Here is a 20267-nt window from a genome sequence, read left to right as displayed (position 1 = left end):
GGTGTTTATCGACATATACCGGTGAAGTTCCGAATATATAATAATATTAGTAAATATTTCGATATTTCATCTACGTATTTGATGTGTGTCTACATTCACTGGAGAAATGTCGATCGACATTCTCAAATTTCTATCTTTCACGTTTACATGTATATTACACGCGTGTAGTGCAAAATAACGAAATTTTTGGTGCGGGTAGTTCGTGAATTAGGAGGGATTTAATTCGGGCGAAAGGGATTTCTAACGAAAAATTTGTTTTGTAACTCGTAACTTACGTCTTAAATAAGGTAACGATATTTCAAATTTTATAAAAATCAGAGGCGAGTCCATAACAATTGTAACTACCGTTACGTTTATCGTGCAATTCTAACCCGGTATTAAAATAATCCCGTTAGTTAAAGGCCATTCTGTACAAACGGGAATGTATATCTATGAGAATTAAGTTAATACATTAAAATATGTTTAGTATTACTTAAAGTGAAGCGTAGAAAAATATTATTTTAAACAGCATTAATGAAAGAAGATTGTAACATAAGTTTTGCAAGCATATATAACATTTCGTCGTTCCTTTTCTATCTTCAACGATTTTTATTTTGCTTCGCCCGACCATATTACCGTACAGATTAACTTTTGCTTTCAACTTTGCTTTTGATGAATGTAATTTTCATTTAAATATGAAAGTACTAAGAAAATTTAAAAAAATATATTTGAACATTCCTTGCAAATTTTCCCCATTTCCGACAATGTTAAACGAGATACGTATTCACTAGATCGGGGCTTCCAAATACTCCTTCAAATATATATCGAAAAAACAGTTTTCGGTATTTTTTAATAGGTGTGACGACTTACAGCACAAATGAAAATTTTCTAAAATATTGGTTTTATAAAGATTATTAGAGTACTCGAAAATATTAATAAAATTATTTGGGTTATAATTAGGATTCTGTTCCAAAATATATGTGGGAAAATTAGATCGTTCTTTGTGTCCTTTATACAGTTGATGTGTTCTTTAATCCTAGTCGAAAAGGATAACTCGAAAACGATTCCCCTGCAAGATGTTGAAATTTTGGATTTAAGATTTTTGCAATATCTAGTTTTGTGCACCCCTCCTTGAAGGCTTTTCAACGATATATCATAAGTAGGGTACACTTGTTTTCATCGGTTCCAAAGTTATAGCCAAATATTTTTTTTTTTTTTAAATTTATTGATATATTACTAATTATTAACCTTTGATTCTAAAAAAATTACATTAAATAATAATTTCATAATAACAATAAAAAAAATAAAAAAATATCATAATTTGTTAATGAAATATAATTTTATGTACTTTTCATTTTTAAAAAAATGTGTATATGTAATTAAATAGGCGTACAAGGAAGTTATCTGGTGTCCACATCAGATTTTTTATACGATAAAATATTTACAAAATGCCTCATCTTTTCAAAATTTAAAAAATTTCCTTTTTAAATCGGTTTATTATTATTTTGAATTAAAATTTCATCGTTAAACGTGAACGCACGATATTTTTGATAGCGATTAAAATGCTCTAACTCGATTCCCCGGTATAAATTTAAATAATATTTTAATTAAACGGTTCGTTTCTTTTGCGTATGTAATGGTTTTCCATAAAACGGGAAAAACCTTTTTCGACATAAAACACGTCTTAAAAACTATTAAATGAATTTATTTAAATATGTCATTTTTCTTATCTAAGTTAACGTAGACGCTACCGTTAAAATATAAATTTTTTATTATTGTTTGAAGATAAAGTTTTTTTAAATTTCATGGAATTTTTTTGTGTTGCCATAGCAACAGCTATTATATTGTCTTCCACCTACGGTTATTTAAAGTAATTTGTACGGTTAAACTGCTCAGTATTTCGTATAGTTTATTGTTTAATTACTATTTGGAATTATTTTGTATTAAGTTTGTTACTTCTTATTTTTTTCTTAGTATGATCCGTAATGTTTTATAAAATTTTGATTGTGTATTAAATTATTACGTATATATATATATATATATATATATATATATATATATATATATATATATATATATATATATATATATATACTGTATATTTACTTCTTTTTTTTTGTGAGGTACTGGGGCATTATGGATTTTAGATTTGGCAAATGTGATTTTTTCTTATATTTATGCTTTTTTATATACCATTTGTTTAATTGTTATTCTGCATAATAATGACGTTTATTTGTTTCTGCTAAAATTTGTAATAACGGAAATATTATATTTCATATTTTACTTTCTGTTTCATGCGGAAGACTGTTAAAATAATTGGACCGATATCGTTTTAAATTACATATTTTACATTCGTATGTAAAACTATAGATTTTGTTGTTTTAACCAGAAATATTTTGTCATAATCAAGGATAATAGTTTTCTAGAAGCCTCCTCTTTGTGGATGGATCTATAAACTTTTTTATGGACTATCGATGTTACAATTTTTCATTTCTGTAGTTAACAGGTGAGAACTTAGAGAAAATTTGCGACTTCTCTTCTCATCTCTTTTTCTACCCGACTGTGCGCTCCATGAAAATCTTTTAACATAATAAAATTCCGAAGATCGTAAAAATTATTCGTACTGTTGTAAAAAGTTTTTTTATATGTATGTTTGTTCGGTTATATTATAATTTTCTTAATCAGAATTGTTGAGGAATTAATCGCATTAATTTTTTAATTATTTACTTTAAAAAAAAATTAATATCCTTCATTTATTACGGCGAGTTAATTAAACTCCTTGAATTAAATGTTTAATTTCAACACTAAGAAAAACTACGCGCTTTCTATTCGTGTTAAAATAATTTTATTTGCGATTAAGTATAGGAGATTCTTTGAAGTTTGAATTATTTTTGCCCCGAAGTAAATCTACTGTGTTTTGAAGGGTTGGGTGCGCGTGTGTATATGTATATATTATTTTTACTTAATTTTTTTTGTTAACTACTGGGGGGATTAACGATTCTAACTTTCGTAAGTGGGTTTTTTCTCTTTTATATATAATTTGTTCAATACCATTCGTTTAAATATCTAAAAAAAATAAATAAATAGATTCTCAGTTCGACTTCGACTGTCTTCCCTGGTAGAAAAGTATTTTTTGGGGAAAGTTAAAAGAAAAATTGTTTGAAAGTAATAATAAATATTTCCTCATTTTATGACAATCTTTTTTACAGTTTACTACAAGTTAATCGACTACGTGTAGAAATATTCTTTTTATTTTAAACGGAACGCTCGCTTCACTTTTACATTTGTTGAGAATGGCCTACGGATCATTTTATTTGAAGTACTGCTCATATTACACATAAAAATGATAAAGCTTTTAAAAAATTGATTAACACTTAAAAAACTAATAAAAAAAATCTCCGCCAAATAAACAATTTGCAAAAGTTTCTGAATCAGCCGAACTTAGAGGTCGAAATTTAAAGAATCTAAGAAATAAATTATCTAATAATGAAGTGAAATACGCTAAGCGCGCGCGTGTGTGTCTGTGTGTAAGCCTTGCATCAGAAAAAGGCCGCGTGACGGGGAAGTCCTACAACTGTGTTCTCAGCTTTTTCTTTTGGCAATTAAATTTTAAATACAATGTAATTTGGACGGTAAAAACCTCATTTGGTAAAGGAAAACTGAGACGCAAAATGTTTTATTACAAATATATATTTTTTCATATTAATGCTTTTAATACCGCATCATTTTTAAATTAAAAGCATAATTTGATCATGGAGGTCAAATATGACCAGTTTCCCGGAAAAAAATAAAAATGATAAATGTTCAAGGCGTACTGTTAATTAGATTGAATGATTATAATGATAATTTCATGTATTTCGTAGCGGAAATTCCTCTGGTAATCCTGAGAAATGTTTTCTTATAACTTATGTGAACGGAAATTCATTTAGTCTAAATAAACGATTTGAGGTAATCGGCTCATCATTGGATTGTTGTGTGATGATTCATATTCTAATGTCATTCTTTTAGTTAGTTAAAGGATTTTGCGCAAAACTCGTATATTAATTTATTGTTTTAGATATCATTTCTATTCTTCTAATGACTGTGATGTAAGTAAAATATCGCTACACTAATATTACTAATTAAGAGTAATATTTTGTATAAAAGTAATGATGTTTATTAACTAGACAATCCATTTAGCTGATCATAATGAACATTTTGAATCGGTATATCGATATTTAAAATATATATTCGTCTTTTGTGAAGACAGGAAACAATTTCATTTCTCATTCTATATTCCCTAGTAAGCCTGAAAAAAGGATTTTTTATTGAAATTTTTTTTTGTATTTGTTCGGTCATGAGTTTTGTATATACGTAAAATTATTGATGAATAAGTATAGAACTGTTAGATATATGTAGTCTAAAATTCTTTTTATAATTACACTGCCGCTTGTGCTAAAAAAAAAAATCAGTTAAAACTGACAGTAGTTAAAACAAAGACGCAAACGCTATTGTATGTAACCGATTCAAGGACAAGTAAATAGTATATAAAAAAACTATATAAGAGAAAGGCTTGTACATGACCACACAGTTCATGGCGGCAAGAGAGAGGATGTAAAAAACTGTTCATCGTTAAAGATAAATCATTTATTTTAAAATTAATATTAGTTTTTGTTTTATTTGAAAAAGCGTTTAATCGTTGAAATCAGTTTATATATATTTAAAATAAAGTAACAAAAGAATCTGAATTACGTTGCTAAATTTTTTTAACTAAAGTTTTTAATTTATCGACCTTTAATATTTTTATAGTTTTTTTTACAATTAAATTTTTAAATATTTTGGTGTTTTGGTCAAAATGGATTTTACACAGTTAAAATGAAAATAACGATTTTAAAAATCGTTTATGTTTATATATCGAGTAAATTTAACTGCAATTTTTATTTATTTTTTCTCTTAAATTCACAGTTCAGTAAGAACGAACCCAGTGTGTAATGCATTATTTTCAACTAATAAAAATTCAATCTAAGTTAAAGTATGTTATGCTTTTTTACCATCAGATTACATTTTAAAAACAGATTTGCATTTTGTTATAACAGCAAAGGTAACTTCAGTACTTTATCGGTAAAAAAAGATATTATAGGTTACTTATTAATTTAACCCACCGGGTTAATCTAGTGGTGAACGCGTCTTCCCAAATCAGCTGACTTGGAAGTCGGGAGTACCAGCGTTCAAGTCCTAGTAAAGCCAGCTATTTTTACACGGATTTGAATACTAGATCGCGGATACCGGTGTTCTTTGGTGGTTGGGTGTCAATTAATCACACATCTCAGGAGCGGTCGATCTGAGACTGAACAAGACTACCTTCATTTACACTCACACATATCTTCATTCATTCTCTGAAGTAATACCTGAACGGTAATTCCCGGAGGCTAAACAGGAAAAAAGAGGGTTGGGGGAGCAAAATCCAAATTGGGATTGAGGGTCCGTGCCGCTGACTGAATAAATTTGGTCAATTCGTGTACTGCATTATCCGCATGGGCGGGTGATTTTAAAGGCACGTCCAAACCTTGTATTTTCCTCCAAAAAATCTCGAAAACGTCGTTTACTGGTCAATTTATTAAGCAGAGTTGGAGATCGAACAGTTAGCGTAAAATATATATATATATATATATACAAATAAAAATATATATATTGTATAGCCATGAAACTTGACAGAATGTCTGTCAGTAAACCTTGTTTCAGATATAAGCATTACGTGTATAATATTTAAAACAGCTTTTGATTCTATTTTTTTATCAGACAACCCGTTATCATTCTAGATTGCTAGTCTGAGACAGTCGATCGTTTTTTTTCAAGACGATTCATGAATAGTCCAGTTCATATTTTCAAACGTTCACTCAAATCTTTGCGACATACGGTCAAGGACATTCATCGGCCCGTGAAAATTTTGGTTATCAATAGTTTGTTGATCATAGGGACAATTCATTTTAACTTTTTCAGCGTATGTATCACCAGAAATATTCAGCCTATTATTATATTCATTATTATTGTTACACTAATGTTATTACTACTATAATTATGAAAACCATTATTACTAGAACACCTCTTCTTTTAGCCCTCAAATTGTTATTATTGACATTAGTATAATTATTATTATCAGTAGAATTGTTATTAGTTACAATTCTGGAAGATAGGGCGGGTTTGATAGAATAAACCTTAGTTTTATACTGTTGATAGATTTTACACCCTTTGTAACTCGCCGCAGCTGACGCAGGAAGCTGGAACCTGTGGTGCCTTAATACAGACTGTTGTGGCACGATCTGTACCGCATTTTACACAACGATGCGGGCGATTGCGTAGATTTTTGGTATGGCCAAAGCGTTGGCAACGTTTGCATTGGACCGCTTCTTTTTTAAAATACGGAACTTCAAAGCTTACAATTGTATACTTGAGAGATTTCATGCCAAAAATTATTTTATTATTAGATTTGGGCTCCAAATCTATGAAATAAAGTGGCAGCGGTTCCTTCGTTTGACGATGGAAATCGTTAATAACGTCTCTTACCTCGTGGCCTAACTTCAATTCAATGATTACCGATTTATCTACCGAGTGATGCACGCCTTGCATGACCACTCTATATGCTCTTTCACGTTTCAAGTTTATATGTATAATGACAGATATTGTTTGTAATTCAGAAAATTCTACTCTTGTTAGTTTATTTAAAGAAAAAATAATTGCGGTTAAAATTTTATTAACTTTTGTGGAAAAAACATTAAAAAGAAATGAAATAGAATCCTTAAATAAAATTTAGTTAAAACAACGTATTAATAAAATTTTAGCGATATACAATAACGAAAATTCGAGCTATTCTCAAACAGTTATATTTAATGATACATTTAACCTATATTTTATTATCTGATTTTTCACGCTTTAAAAATTTTATACATACTACCGCGCGTGTACTGTTTTTGATTGTTTTTTTTAATAGAATTGCATTTGTAAAATTGTTTTTCCTTATAGATTAACAGTATATTATTTTATTATAAAATTTAAATAAAATATCATTTTGATAAGAGAACTGAATTTGGCAGTTATAATCTAGGTTTTTCTTTGTAACGAATTTCCCATTTCATCTTATTCATTTTTGAACCGAGATATATATAAAAGGAAAATATAGGCTTGACTCAAATATATATCTGAAATCTAATATTATTTTAGTACTTTACATGTGGTGTAGCTTTATTTATTCGAATTTTACAGGTAGTTGCAGCAATCTTATTTTACTTATTGTTAAATCTACAACAGAAGGAAAGTACTTCTCTTATCAGTAAAAAAATGACACCGTTCCGTTTTTTTCTCGTATTTCTCGACTAAAATTTATTTTTTATTCTTCGACGTTACTGTTTTCACTGACGTCTCTGCTGCATCAGAACATTTTGTAAGTAATATTGTTTCCTTAATTCATCGTGTTCAAATTTTATTTTATCACTAGGATCCCTCGTCCGCGCTATATGCATAATTTGGCGTATGAAAATATTACTACCAAATCGAATGTCGAATTTATGCCGATTACGAGAATGGCTTACCCTGATGATGTAAATTCTTAGTTCGGGAACTAAAAATATACAGAAAGTTACTCTGTACAGCCGCAAATTTGTAAACTGTCGTCATTTCCTATAATTTTATTATCAAATTAATTTATTTTTACGTATATTATGGCGCTAATACAAACTGATATTTTATAGACAACGAATTAAATTTAGTAAATCAAATAATTACTGATATTAACATAGATATTAAATCTTGGTAAAGGAAGTTATAGATTTTTATCTATAAGGTTTTTATTTAATAATTTACATAGCAGTGAAATTGATGAGATTTAAACTGCGGTTAAGTTTCCAGGTGTCATAAGAAAGTTACAGGTAAAATTTCGTAATGACTGGTTTAGTAGTAGTTTTTGCGGTTATCGGGAACAAACGAAAAGCACGGCGTCAATATATGTATAGATTGAGGTTAATTATTTTTTTTTTTTTTTGCTGTTAACGTATATTTTTCAACAGTAAAGGATTTAAATTTTTTGCCGTTATTTAAAATATTTCCTTGATATTTTACTACAAAGTATGTGATTATTTTTTCCTAATGTGTCAGAAAATAAAATCTATTTATGGATTATATTTAACTACACTTCTGTAAATGATTCTGATAGCGGTTTATTTATTATATATATATATTTTTTTATAATTTTTATCTTCAAATTATATTTTATAAACATTACGTTTAATTTAAATATATTAGAATTAAGATTCATTATTAATTATTTTATCCGATCCTTTTATTTTTAATTTTAAGATCGATTGACGAATTAGTTAATTTGAAAAATATATTTAATTCGTCAAATTAATTAATTTGACGAATTTTATTTGAAAAATATATTCACGTCGGTATAAATTGAATGTAAAATATTCCAATGGAATATAAAAATTCATATTTCAATGATATCCACAGATTAGTTCATTTTTTACCAGCGACTGAAATATCAAATATACAGCTCTCTACAATTTTAATATATTTATAATTAGAACATACGTACAGAGTGTTGCAGGACGTATTCGCCGAACTCCAGAAACTGATTCAGGACACCAAAAGATGCAAAAACGTTCAAACCGACTTAAGTCCTGCTTTGCTTTGTTTTCCTTCTGGACGCAATTTTGTGATTTTCAACAAAAAAAATCACTTCTCAGGAACGGGTTAACCTACAATAAGTAAATTTGGAAAATTTAATTTTTTATTCTACATAATAAAAAATTTTTAAAACATCAACTTCAAAGATTTCAAAATGGAGCCATCTTAATTTTTAATTCTTCCATATCTTTGTAATTAATTGTTTGATACAATTTTTACTTATTACAAAATTTATTAAGCATTTTATGCTGAACAAAATGGCACTTCACTTGTAATGGAAAAGATATTAACTTATTTTTTCCACCGTATTACAATTTGTCGGTAAGAGAATTTATTGGCCAGCGGGTCGGAAGACGTCGTATAGCTGATCATGTAACATTACATCGTTAAACTTTGGGTAATTTTGAAAAATAGTATTTTCTCTCATAAGCCTAAATATTTGCAACAGTCGAGACAAATAATCGAATATGAATGTAAACCGTCAAACGGAAAAAACATTTGTATAGAATAATTGATACAAGTGTGAAAAACCGCTATACAAATATGTTGAAGTAGGAGTACATGGGGAGCATTTTGAGCAATTCTTGTACGGTTTTTAAAAAATGTATAATAAATTTTATTATCTACACATAAATTATTGTCGATGTAAAAGCACAAGTATTGTTTCGGCTTTTGAAATACGGTATTTCTCGGTAAGCGACTTTAGGGACACTATATTTTCTGATTCACGGTAAGAAACGGAAATACGTACTAGTTAATCTTTTATTTTAAAAAATTATCCCCTGAAATTACTTAAGAAATGGTCCGCAAATGAAAAAAAAATATATATATATATATTTTAGAGAAAAACTGAGGAAAGGATAAACTAGTAAAACATTACCGTTAAATATAAGTAAAACGCAAGAGAACTGATGAAAGACACACATTATTTAACATAAAAACAATGCATCATCTTTTACAGTGGACAGCTGTCCAGTGTAATATTAAAAAAAAGTCAAGGTTAAAAGTTTCTATCTAATGTTGTATGACACACGAGTGCGTGTAGAAAGAGAGAGAATGACAGTGAGTGGGCTAGTAAGTGCTCAGCTGTGCAATATAAAGTAATTATTATGAACAACTAACAAATCTGTCGTCTTATATTCTTTTGGTTTTTGTCTATGCGATCTCAATACATACACACGCGCATATGAAAAGCAAATAAAATGTTTAGACTACAGAATTAAAGGAAAGAACTATCATAATTTTAATACTACATTTTCTATACGAATATAATTTTGTGTCCTTGATTAAATTTTTTGCATTTCCAAGCATACAACGTAGAAGGGAGACGAGAGCAAAGCTGATAATTTTTATTAATTTACTATTATTAATAATTTTCATTATATTTATTGGAGGAAACAGAAACAGACAAATCAGCTTGCATTATGGGTCAGAAACGTACTGCCGGGTTAATTGTCCGTAATTGTACTACCTAAAAATAAAACTAAAAACAATTTTATTATAATTATTATTAAAACTATTTAATTAGCTTAAAACTTTGACATTATTTTATGCTGTTTTTCTCTTCCTCGACTATTAAATTTCTACTCTCGCTACTTCTAATGATCATTGATCTCTCTTTACAATCAAATATTGTAATAACCTTGAATAATTAACACCGTAATTTTTTGAGTATTTATTTAATAATTCAGTAATTATTGCAATTATTTATTATTTAAATAATCAAAACACTCCTGGTAATTAGTCAAGGTTAGCGAGCGTAGGTTAAGTTTGGTTAAATTATATTTATAAAATAAATAACCGTTTATTAAAATCAATAAAGAGACTGTTTTGAATCTATGTTAAACTTTTATTAAATTTTTAATTCGGTTCCAAACAAAAGAGCAAATCAATTTAATTCACAGTTTTATATAAAATGTTACAACATTCGATTCGATTATAAGTTTTACTGAAAATTAAAAATAAATTTTTAATTTTGGTGGTTATAGTGAAATATAAAATACAGGAAAAATTTCTTTACCCATCCAAAACGATCATCAACCGGGAGCGTATTTAAATATTTCATTGTTTTTAATTGTCTCGACCCCATAAAATTATTAAAATACGCAACCGAATGGAAAATGCCAATACTCCCGCTATAAAATTCAGTGGTTTCCCAAATTTGTACGAGGCTGAAATTATTAATAAAACCATTAATGCATTTTTAAAAACTTCTACCTGTTTTCCGGTACGATGAAAAATCCATGATTTTGTTCTACCCGATTTAAATTGTTTGATCCATCTATAAATATTTATTTACACGGTTAACACAATTATTAAAATACTAATATAACATCCCCGACTGAATTTCAACCGGTTTTATTCGTTGAAAAATACAAATAAATTTAAAATCATTCTTTCGAACATTTTTGTTTCGACAAAATTATACATATATTTCTATTTTCAAAAGATCACAATGAAAAGCACGGGGCGCGAATTCAGTTCTATTTTGCACCTTAACTTTAACCGATCGAAAGAGATTTACTCTAGATATTGTATATTGAAGGTATCATTTACATTTTGCATCAACACGTTTGTCGTGTTTAAAGAATTTATGTAGATTGTTTTTTTGTCTTCAGTCATTTGACTGGTTTGATGCAGCTCTCCAAGATTCCCTATCTAGTGCTAGTCGTTTCATTTCAGTATACCCTCTACATCCTACAACCCTAACAATTTGTTTTACATATTCCAAACGTGGCCTGCCTACACAATTTTTCCCTTCTACCTGTCCTTCCAATATTAAAGCGACTATTCCAGGATGCCTTAGTATGTGGCCTATAAGTCTGTCTCTTCTTTTAAGTATATTTTTCCAAATGCTTCTTTCTTCATCTATTTGCCGCAATACCTCTTCATTTGTCACTTTATCCACCCGTCTGATTTTTAACATTCTCCTATAGCACTACATTTCAAAAGCTTCTAACCTTTTCTTCTCAGATATTCCGATCGTCCAAGTTTCACTTCCATATAAAGCGACATTCCAAACATACACTTTCAAAAATCTTTTCCTGACATTTAAATTAATTTTTGACGTAAACAAATTATATTTCTTACTGAAGGCTCGTTTAGCTTGTGCTATTCGTCATTTTATATCGCTCCTGCTTCGTCCATCTTTAGTAGTTCTACTTCCCAAATAACAAAATTCTTCTACCTCCATAATCTTTTCTCCTCCTATTTTCACATTCAGCGGTCCATCTTTGATATTTCTACTACATTTCATGACTTTTGTTTTGTTCTTGTTTATTTTCATGCGATAGTTCTTGCGTAGGACTTCATCTATGCCGTTCATTGTTTCTTGTAAATCCTTTTTACTCTCGGCTAGAATTACTATATCATCAGCAAATCGTAGCATCTTTATCTTTTCACCTTGTACTGTTACTCCAAATCTAAATTGTTCTTTAACATCATTAACTGCTAGATCCATGTAAAGATTAAAAAGTAACGGAGATAGGGAACATCCTTGTCGGACTCCCTTTCTTATTACGGCTTCTTTCTTATGCTCTTCAATTATTACTGTGCACATGTTAGCAATTGTTCTTCTATCTCTGTATTTGAACCCTAACTTTTTTAAAATGCTGAACATTTTATTCCAGTCTACGTTATCGAATGCCTTTTCTAGGTCTATAAACGCCAAGTATGTCGGTTTGTTTTTCTTTAATCTTCCTTCTACTATTAATCTGAGGCCTAAAATTGCTTCCTTTGTCCCTATACTTTTCCTGAAACCAAATTGGTCTTCTCCTAACACTTCTTCCACTCTCCTCTCAATTCTTCTGTATAGAATTCTAGTTAAGATTTTTGATGCACGACTAGTTAAACTAATTGTTCTGTATTCTTCACATTTATCTGCCCCTGCTTTCTTTGGTATCATAACTATAACACTTTTTTTGAAGTCTGACGGAAATTCCCCTTTTTCTTAAATATTACACACCAGTTTGTATAATCTATCAATCGCTTCCTCACGAAATATATTATGAAAATCTTTAATAAAACGAGATGGAAAATGTTTATTTTAGACCGTTTTGCGATCTTTTACACCAGATTTTCAACTTTATCCGATAATAAAAAAAGTATTCGATCGACTTATAATACTATTGTCGTTTGAAATTCCCGTAAGAAATAAGATCGATGAAAATTTTTAAAATTTATTGTATTCGCCCTTAACAAAGCCATCAAAGGTCGTCGTTTTTTTGGTGAAACTATCAAATGGATGTACAAAATTCTTATCTAAAAAAATGATAAAACATACATTAACGAACTAAAAACCGGATGAACGTAACAATTCACACGAACGAGACAAGGTGTTTGGTCGATCACTCGCATTGGGTTTTATTCGGTGAATTCATTTCGAAGAACTTAATATATCTCGATTTTAGAAATTGGATATTTTACTTCTGTTTTTCAAATTATGTTTCTTTTTATTCGGTTATTTTATCAAATAATAAAAAAAGTCACAGCGGTGTACACGTATGGTATCAGATAAATCACCAAAATATCTATTTCTATATAGAAGTAGCCTGATTATTCGAGTAATAAAATCGGTTTATTCCGATATACTTTTACTAGCGGTTCCAGTTTTAAACATTTTTCTACAGAAAGATGCCTTATACGCCTACTGCAGTACTATATTCTACCGTAAATCTTAATACCTTTACTTGAAGTTTCAAATTACATGAACGCGAGTGTGTCTAATATACAATATTGTACGTATAAAAATTTTGGTTAGAAACATAATTTTATTTAAATTGACATTAACTTACATCGTTCCGGTAATCCAAGCTAAATAAATGGATTTCAGCGGGTCAAAAAGAACCCGATCCATTGAACTTTCTTACTTTCATCTTTAAACAAATTCACAGACGGTTGAAAAATATTACGATTATTATAGGAACTTAAAATTACAAGTTTTTTATTCAGAAACACCACTGACAGTAAGGAATAAAACTAAAGAAATCAACAAACGCTCGACAAACAAAAATAATTATAAAAAAAATTAAAATCATATAATAACCGGTCCCACGATTATTTAATGACACAATTCTCGGTGAAGCAATCAGAAAGGTATAGATTGCTGTACAGATGTAAAGTGTGAATTTTCTAGTCTGCATCCTTTACATTATAATCGCTCTGTAATAATTATGTATCTCTTTGTCATCTTTAAATAACAAAATTAATATTTTATTAAATAACATCGATGTGCAGAATATTGAACAAATTGTAATTGACGCGTAAGAATTTTTAACCAAAATGTCACAATGAAAGCACGGCCGCATGCCCAGAAACTACACTTTTTTTTGCATTTGAGATGCGGTGTTTATAAAAGAGTATTTGGCTCGATTTAATTTCTGATGTTATAATTCATTTTTTTTGCACACTTTTTCGCAGGATAATGCATTAATCATTACCCAGTAGTGTTCACTTGCGTAGAGAAAAATTAGGTCAAGCAAAGCCAGTCCGACTGATAATTTCATAGTCCTGTACTACACATCAGTGCTGCCTATGTTTTATGCCGTTTTATAACCTTACCTTGTGCCACTAGTCGATAGCAAATTTCATTCAAATCGCTTCATTTTATGCAATCTACAAGTATCTGTCAGAATTTTATGAAAAATAAAAGAAAAATATACATCTGGTTATATTGAAAAAGATCGATGCTAATTAGTATATTGACCATGTAATGCGTTAAACGACGCGTTAAAAAAATTTAATTAAAACAAAGATGTCGCCGTGAAAGCACGGCTTCATCCAAAAATACAATTTTTTGTAAAATGTGGAAAATAAAATTAAATCACAAGAAAATTACATCGTTATAAAAAATAACAAAGCCTAATTATATTAAAAATATTAAATTTTTAAATAAGTTTCAGAATTAGTACGGTATTTTTAATTTCGCATAATCATTGCAGACTACTGACAACCACAACCACAACCACGTGCTGATGGTTTTTAAATTATAGGCCAGCAACCGGTTAAACTGAACTATTAATTGAAAATACTTTTAAAAAACTATGTATTAATGTTTTTCTCGCATAAATAAACGTCGCATTCAAATAAGCTTATCCTAATTTTATCTTAATTCCTAGTAATTTTTACGTAATATCTATAACGACGATGTCATCCCTTCGAAAGTTTTATGATCGCGTTACCTATTTGAATATATTTCAAATTCGGGTAGTCAATTACAGCTTAGTAATCAAAAACCGATTTGAAACTTAACATAATTTTCAAAGTGTGAATTCGATTTTGAGCCGAGCGTATATTAACCTTAATTAGCGTATGCGTTGCTTATTAGCGTATGCGTTGCTGTTCAAGTCTTTGAGAATGTTCTTTCGTAGATTTACGTTGTCTACCGTCTAAATTCTAATAGCCCTAGAAGTTCTTTCTATCTGTGACCTAGGCGTTATGAAAATATCAATAACAAATTGAAAGCCAAATCTATGCCGATTACGAGTGTGGCTTACCCTGATGTAAGTTCTTAGTCGAGGAACTACGATTAATACACAGCGTATTAATCTATAAACAGTCTTAAATTTGTAAACCGTCGTCATTTCCTATAATTCTATTATCAAATTAATTTATTTTTACGCATAATATGGCACTAATACAAATTGATATTTTATAGACGACGAATTAAATTTATTAATCGCATAATTACTGTCTGAAGAGTTCGATATTATCATAGACATCGACATTAAATCTTGATAAAGGAAGTTATAGATTTTTATTTATAAGCTTTTTTATTTTACGATTTACATAGTAGTGAGATCGATGAGATTTAAACCGCGGTTAAGTTTTCAGGTGTCATAAGAAAGCTACAGGTAAATTTTTTTAATGACGTTCAGTAGTTTTTGCGGTTATCGAGAATAAACGAAAAAAAGTCAATATATGTAGAACCGAGGTTAATTATATTTTTTTGCAGTTATGTATATTCTTCAACAAGAAAGGATTTAAATTTCTTGCCATTTATTTAAAATATTTTCACGTTATTTTACTACAAGTATGTAATTATTTTTCCCTAATATGACAGCAGAAAAAAGCGGTTTATTTGTTATATCATTTTTATCTTCAAATTATATTTTATAAACATTACATTTAATTTAAATATATTAGAATTAAGATTCGTTATTACTTATTTTATCCGATCCTTTTATTTTTAATTTTAAGATCGATTGACCGATTAGTTAAATGTATTTTATTTGAAAAATATATTCACGTCGGTATAAATTGAATGTAAAATATTCAGTGAAATATAAAAATTCATATTCTACTGATGAGCACAGATTAGTTCATTTTTTATCACGAACTGAAATACAAAAAATACAGCTCTCTATAATTTTAATATTATATTTATAATTAGACCGTACGTACAGAATGTTGCGAAACGTATTCGCCAAACTCCAGAATCTGATTCAGGAGACCAAAATGTGAAAAAACGTTCTGATCGACGTAAGTCCTACTTTACTTTGTTTTCCTTCTGGACGCCATTTTGTGATTTTCAACAAAAAATTATTTCTCAGGAGCCGGTAAACCTACAGTAATTAAAATTTTAGAAACGTCACCTTAAAAATTGGCGGCCATCTTAATTATTTTATTCTTCAATATCTTTGTGATTGGTTATTTGATATAATTTTTACTAACACAAAATTTATTAAGCATTTTATTTTGAAGAAAATGACACCTCATTTGTAAAATTCCGTTGACAAACAATCGAGTTATAGCAGACAATTAACCCGGCAGTACGCTTTTGCTAGCTGATAATTTTTTTGTGTGTTTCTATTTTCTCCATTAATTATAATAAAAATTATTAATAACACATAATAATATAATAAAAATTATCAGCTTTTAATATTTTATTCCTTCTACGTTGTATGCTTGGAAATGCAAAAATGTTCAAGGAAACATTTATAAAATTATTATAATAGTTCTTTCCTTTAATTCTACAGTCGAAACATTTTATTTGCTTGCCTATGCGTGTGTGTGTGTGTGTGCGTGTGTGTATATGTATTGAAATATAATGGACGCACACTTATATCACAGTCACAAAAACCAAAAGAGAGAATATGAAGAGATTTGTTAGTTATTTATGTTACATCGTTTATATTAAAGAGCATGCTTACTCACTTATTATATATATATCTCTCTTTCTCTCTCTGCACAAATGTATATATATATATATATATATACATTAAAACGGATGAACACGTGCACATGAGATACAAAACATCACCCTTGAGTTTTTTTTTTTTTTACTGGACAGCTGTCATTCTCTCTTATAAGAGATGATTTATGTCTTTTAGTTGCGGTGTCCCTTTTTTTAACGGTAATGTTTTATACTACTCTAGTCTGCAGTTACTTCATATATGTACTGAATCAGTCGTATTCTTCCTAATAAATACAATAACATTTCATCAAAGATACACAAGTATTCACTTCCATTTGAATTATTAAAAAAATCAACATAATTATTTCTTTTAATCTTTTCTTTATTTTTTCTTTAAAATATTTTTTTTTCGGTTGCGGACATTTCTTAACTAATAACTGTAGATGATTTATAAAAATATAAGATAAATTATAATTTTCAGTTATTATTAAATAATCAGACGTTCCACCATCTTTATTAGATATACACATTTTTAAAAGTACATAGAATTTTATTTCATGTTTAGAATTTTATTTAATTTTTTTTTTATTTTTTTGAATAATTATTTATTGTAAAATTCTTTTTACAGTCACGGGTTAATAATTATTAATAAATTAATATATTTAATTAAATTAAAAAAAAAAAACATGTTAAAAAATGGAAAAGGAGATGATGTCTGATTCGAACCGATATGCCTTTTCCTTATAGATCCAGATATTTCATAAATTAAATTGTCCTTTAGGTACTCTAGAACCGATGGAAAAAAGTACCACTTGTGATATATCATTGAAAAGCTCTCAATGAGAGCCTATTACTGCAGTTAAGAAAAAGTCCAAAATGAAATTTGTTTTGAATTTCGGGCTTTTTTGGACACTTTTCATTCAGTGCAATCACCATTCATTGTCATTTTGGACACCATTCATTGCAATCAAAAGGGAAGGTAAACAACTAGATGTTACAGCAGTAATAAATCCAAAATTTCAACATACTACGGCCAATCGTTTTGTCGTACATACATACATACAAACATACTTACGTACATGCATACATACATACTTGCATACATACATACTTGCATACATACATACATACGTACGTACAGACGTCACGGCGAAATTAGTCAAAAAGGATTCAAGGATGGTAAAATGGATATTTCGATAGATCGTTAAAGAAAGTAGCATTTCAAAATATATAGTTAAAAGAAGACAGATTTATAGGCCAAATATTAAGACATACTGGAATAGTGGCTCTAATATTAGAGTGACTTGTAGGTGTGAAAAATTGTGCCGGCAGGCAACGTTTGGAATACGTAAAACAAATTGTTAGAGATGTAGGATGTAGGGGGTATACCGCAGTGAAACGACTGGCACTAGATAAGGGAATCTCGGAGAGCCGCATAAAAACAGTCAAATGACTTAAGGCAAAAAAAAAGATACAGATAGAACACGTTTTAAAAATATTAAACGGTTTTGATTTAACTTTTTAAAAAGCATTAACCAAATTATTATCGATTATTTATTTGAAGAAGTTTACGAATTTGAATATAGATCAAAGATATTCAACAATCTATTTAATACGCGCTATCGGTTAAAAAATATTTGAAGTTACCTTTTTATAATTTGATATAATACAAAAATCTACTTATTCATCGGCAAAACCTCACAATATGATGCGGTATGAAAAGTTTATCGATGCAGATTTGGACGATTTTTAAGTAATTTATTAAAAATCCTGTATTTTAATTTTCGTTTCCTTCTACAGTTTAAGCTAAGTTTATTTTACTCTCGCTTATATAAGATTACTCGGACTTTCATGCAAAGTATTTGGAAAAAGTTCCGTTCCGTGTTACGGTATAGAAAATAGTTTAAATGAATGTGAAAACCTCCAAAATCGGTGTCTTTTAATATTCGTAAAAACTGTACGTAACGTGTAGATCCCATTACACGTATAGATTAATGTATCGATTACCACTACAATCGTCTTTAGTAAGAAATTCACATCCGATTGATTTTATACATTCGGTGGATTTCCGATAGTTAGTTTATTTATTTCATTGTTCACACACACTCGCGCGCGAATTCTGGAAGATCTGTATATGCGATTATGACTTCTGTTTTTTTTTGTGTCTTTCCTATCGGATTCTTTAACGTGCAATACTCATTACATTCTTTGAGCTATTATGACCGCAGCGGCTTCATCCGGGATTTAATTTACGTTTTTGTTTACGCCTCTTTCCCCCCTGATCGGTCGTTTGAATTCGTACGAGATAATGAAAAAAAAGAGATTCTTACTTATTCACCTGTTTGCAACCGGCATCCGTAATCTGCATTTAAAAAATATAGCGCAACAATAATCGTTTAGGTTACAATATTAGGAGAGCGGTTACTTATTTAAAGGACGAAAAGAGCAAAAAACTGTATCTATAATTTTTAACTTTTCGAAATCGAGGATCTGGAAAAAAGAGCCGGTACGATACGATGTATAGCGGTCTTCCCGCTACGAGAGCTAAATTTAAAGGGACTGGTAAAATAAGAGAAACGAGGAGTACGGTAAAAATTGACACAAGGAGAAAGAAGTAAGGAATACACGGAGGACCCGTATATAACAAGAAACCCGAGGAAATAAACGTAGAAAAGGAACGTAGAGGATAAACAACCGTCGATATTAAAATGTGAAGTATAGAAAGAAAATTAAAGAAATGAATAAAGAATCGACTACAATTTTATAAGTGCTTAAATTAGGCGGTTATTAAATAAATTGTTTGACAATGTTACAGGATATTTATTTATTGATCGTTGTTAATAACTTGTTAACTTGTTTATGAACAAAATAAAAACAATTTCCGTCACAAAAAAAAAACAAATTAAGATTAAACAAATGTTTTTACATTTTATAGCAAATCTTTATCTTCGATTACATTAGACTCAGAATAAATATTTAAACTAATACTACAGAACGAGCCTGCGTTTAGAACAGCATCAAAATCTTTTTTTTCCTGTTTAGCCTCCGGTAACTACCGTTCAGATAATACTTCAGAGGATGATATGTATGAGTGTAAATGAAGTGTAGTCTTGTACATTCTCAGTTCGACCGTTCCTGAGATGTGTGGTTGATTGAAACCTAACCCCACCAAAGAACACCGGTATCCACGATCTAGTATTCAAGTCCGCGTAAAAATAACTGGCTTTACTAGGACTTGAACGCTGGAACTCTCGACTTCCAAATCAGCTGATTTTGGAAGACGCGTTCACCACTAGACCGACCCGGTGGGTAGCATCAAAATCTGTTACCTTTTTCTTTTACGTGAAAAAGATATTTTATAAATCGATATTTTTATAGTCGTGTAAAACTAAACGCTTGTATTTAAGTTTATATCGTGATTTTTAACAAAGTATCTGACGTCGATGTTCGGCGAGGAAATCAACGATCTACAGTTTGAACTTACTTGTCTCGA

General features: G+C 29.4%; 1 protein-coding gene across 14 annotated transcripts in view; it reads left to right on the top strand.

The window, feature by feature from the left end:
* The window catches only part of LOC142322487 (uncharacterized), a 127663-nt gene that overhangs the window by 15016 nt on the left and 92380 nt on the right, over positions 1-20267 (top strand). For 2 of the 14 annotated variants that reach the window (XM_075361620.1, XM_075361619.1), the window contains one exon: positions 7219-7396. The exons of the other annotated variants lie outside the window; for them this stretch is intronic. The gene's annotated coding sequence lies outside the window, so the exon portion shown is untranslated. The remainder of the gene's footprint in view (positions 1-7218; positions 7397-20267) is intronic. 14 annotated transcript variants of the gene reach the window in all.

The sequence above is a fragment of the Lycorma delicatula genome, chromosome 3 (assembly GCF_047948215.1).
Source record: "Lycorma delicatula isolate Av1 chromosome 3, ASM4794821v1, whole genome shotgun sequence".
Lineage (NCBI taxonomy): Eukaryota > Metazoa > Arthropoda > Insecta > Hemiptera > Fulgoridae > Lycorma > Lycorma delicatula.
This window is presented reverse-complemented; position numbering and strand designations above follow the sequence as displayed.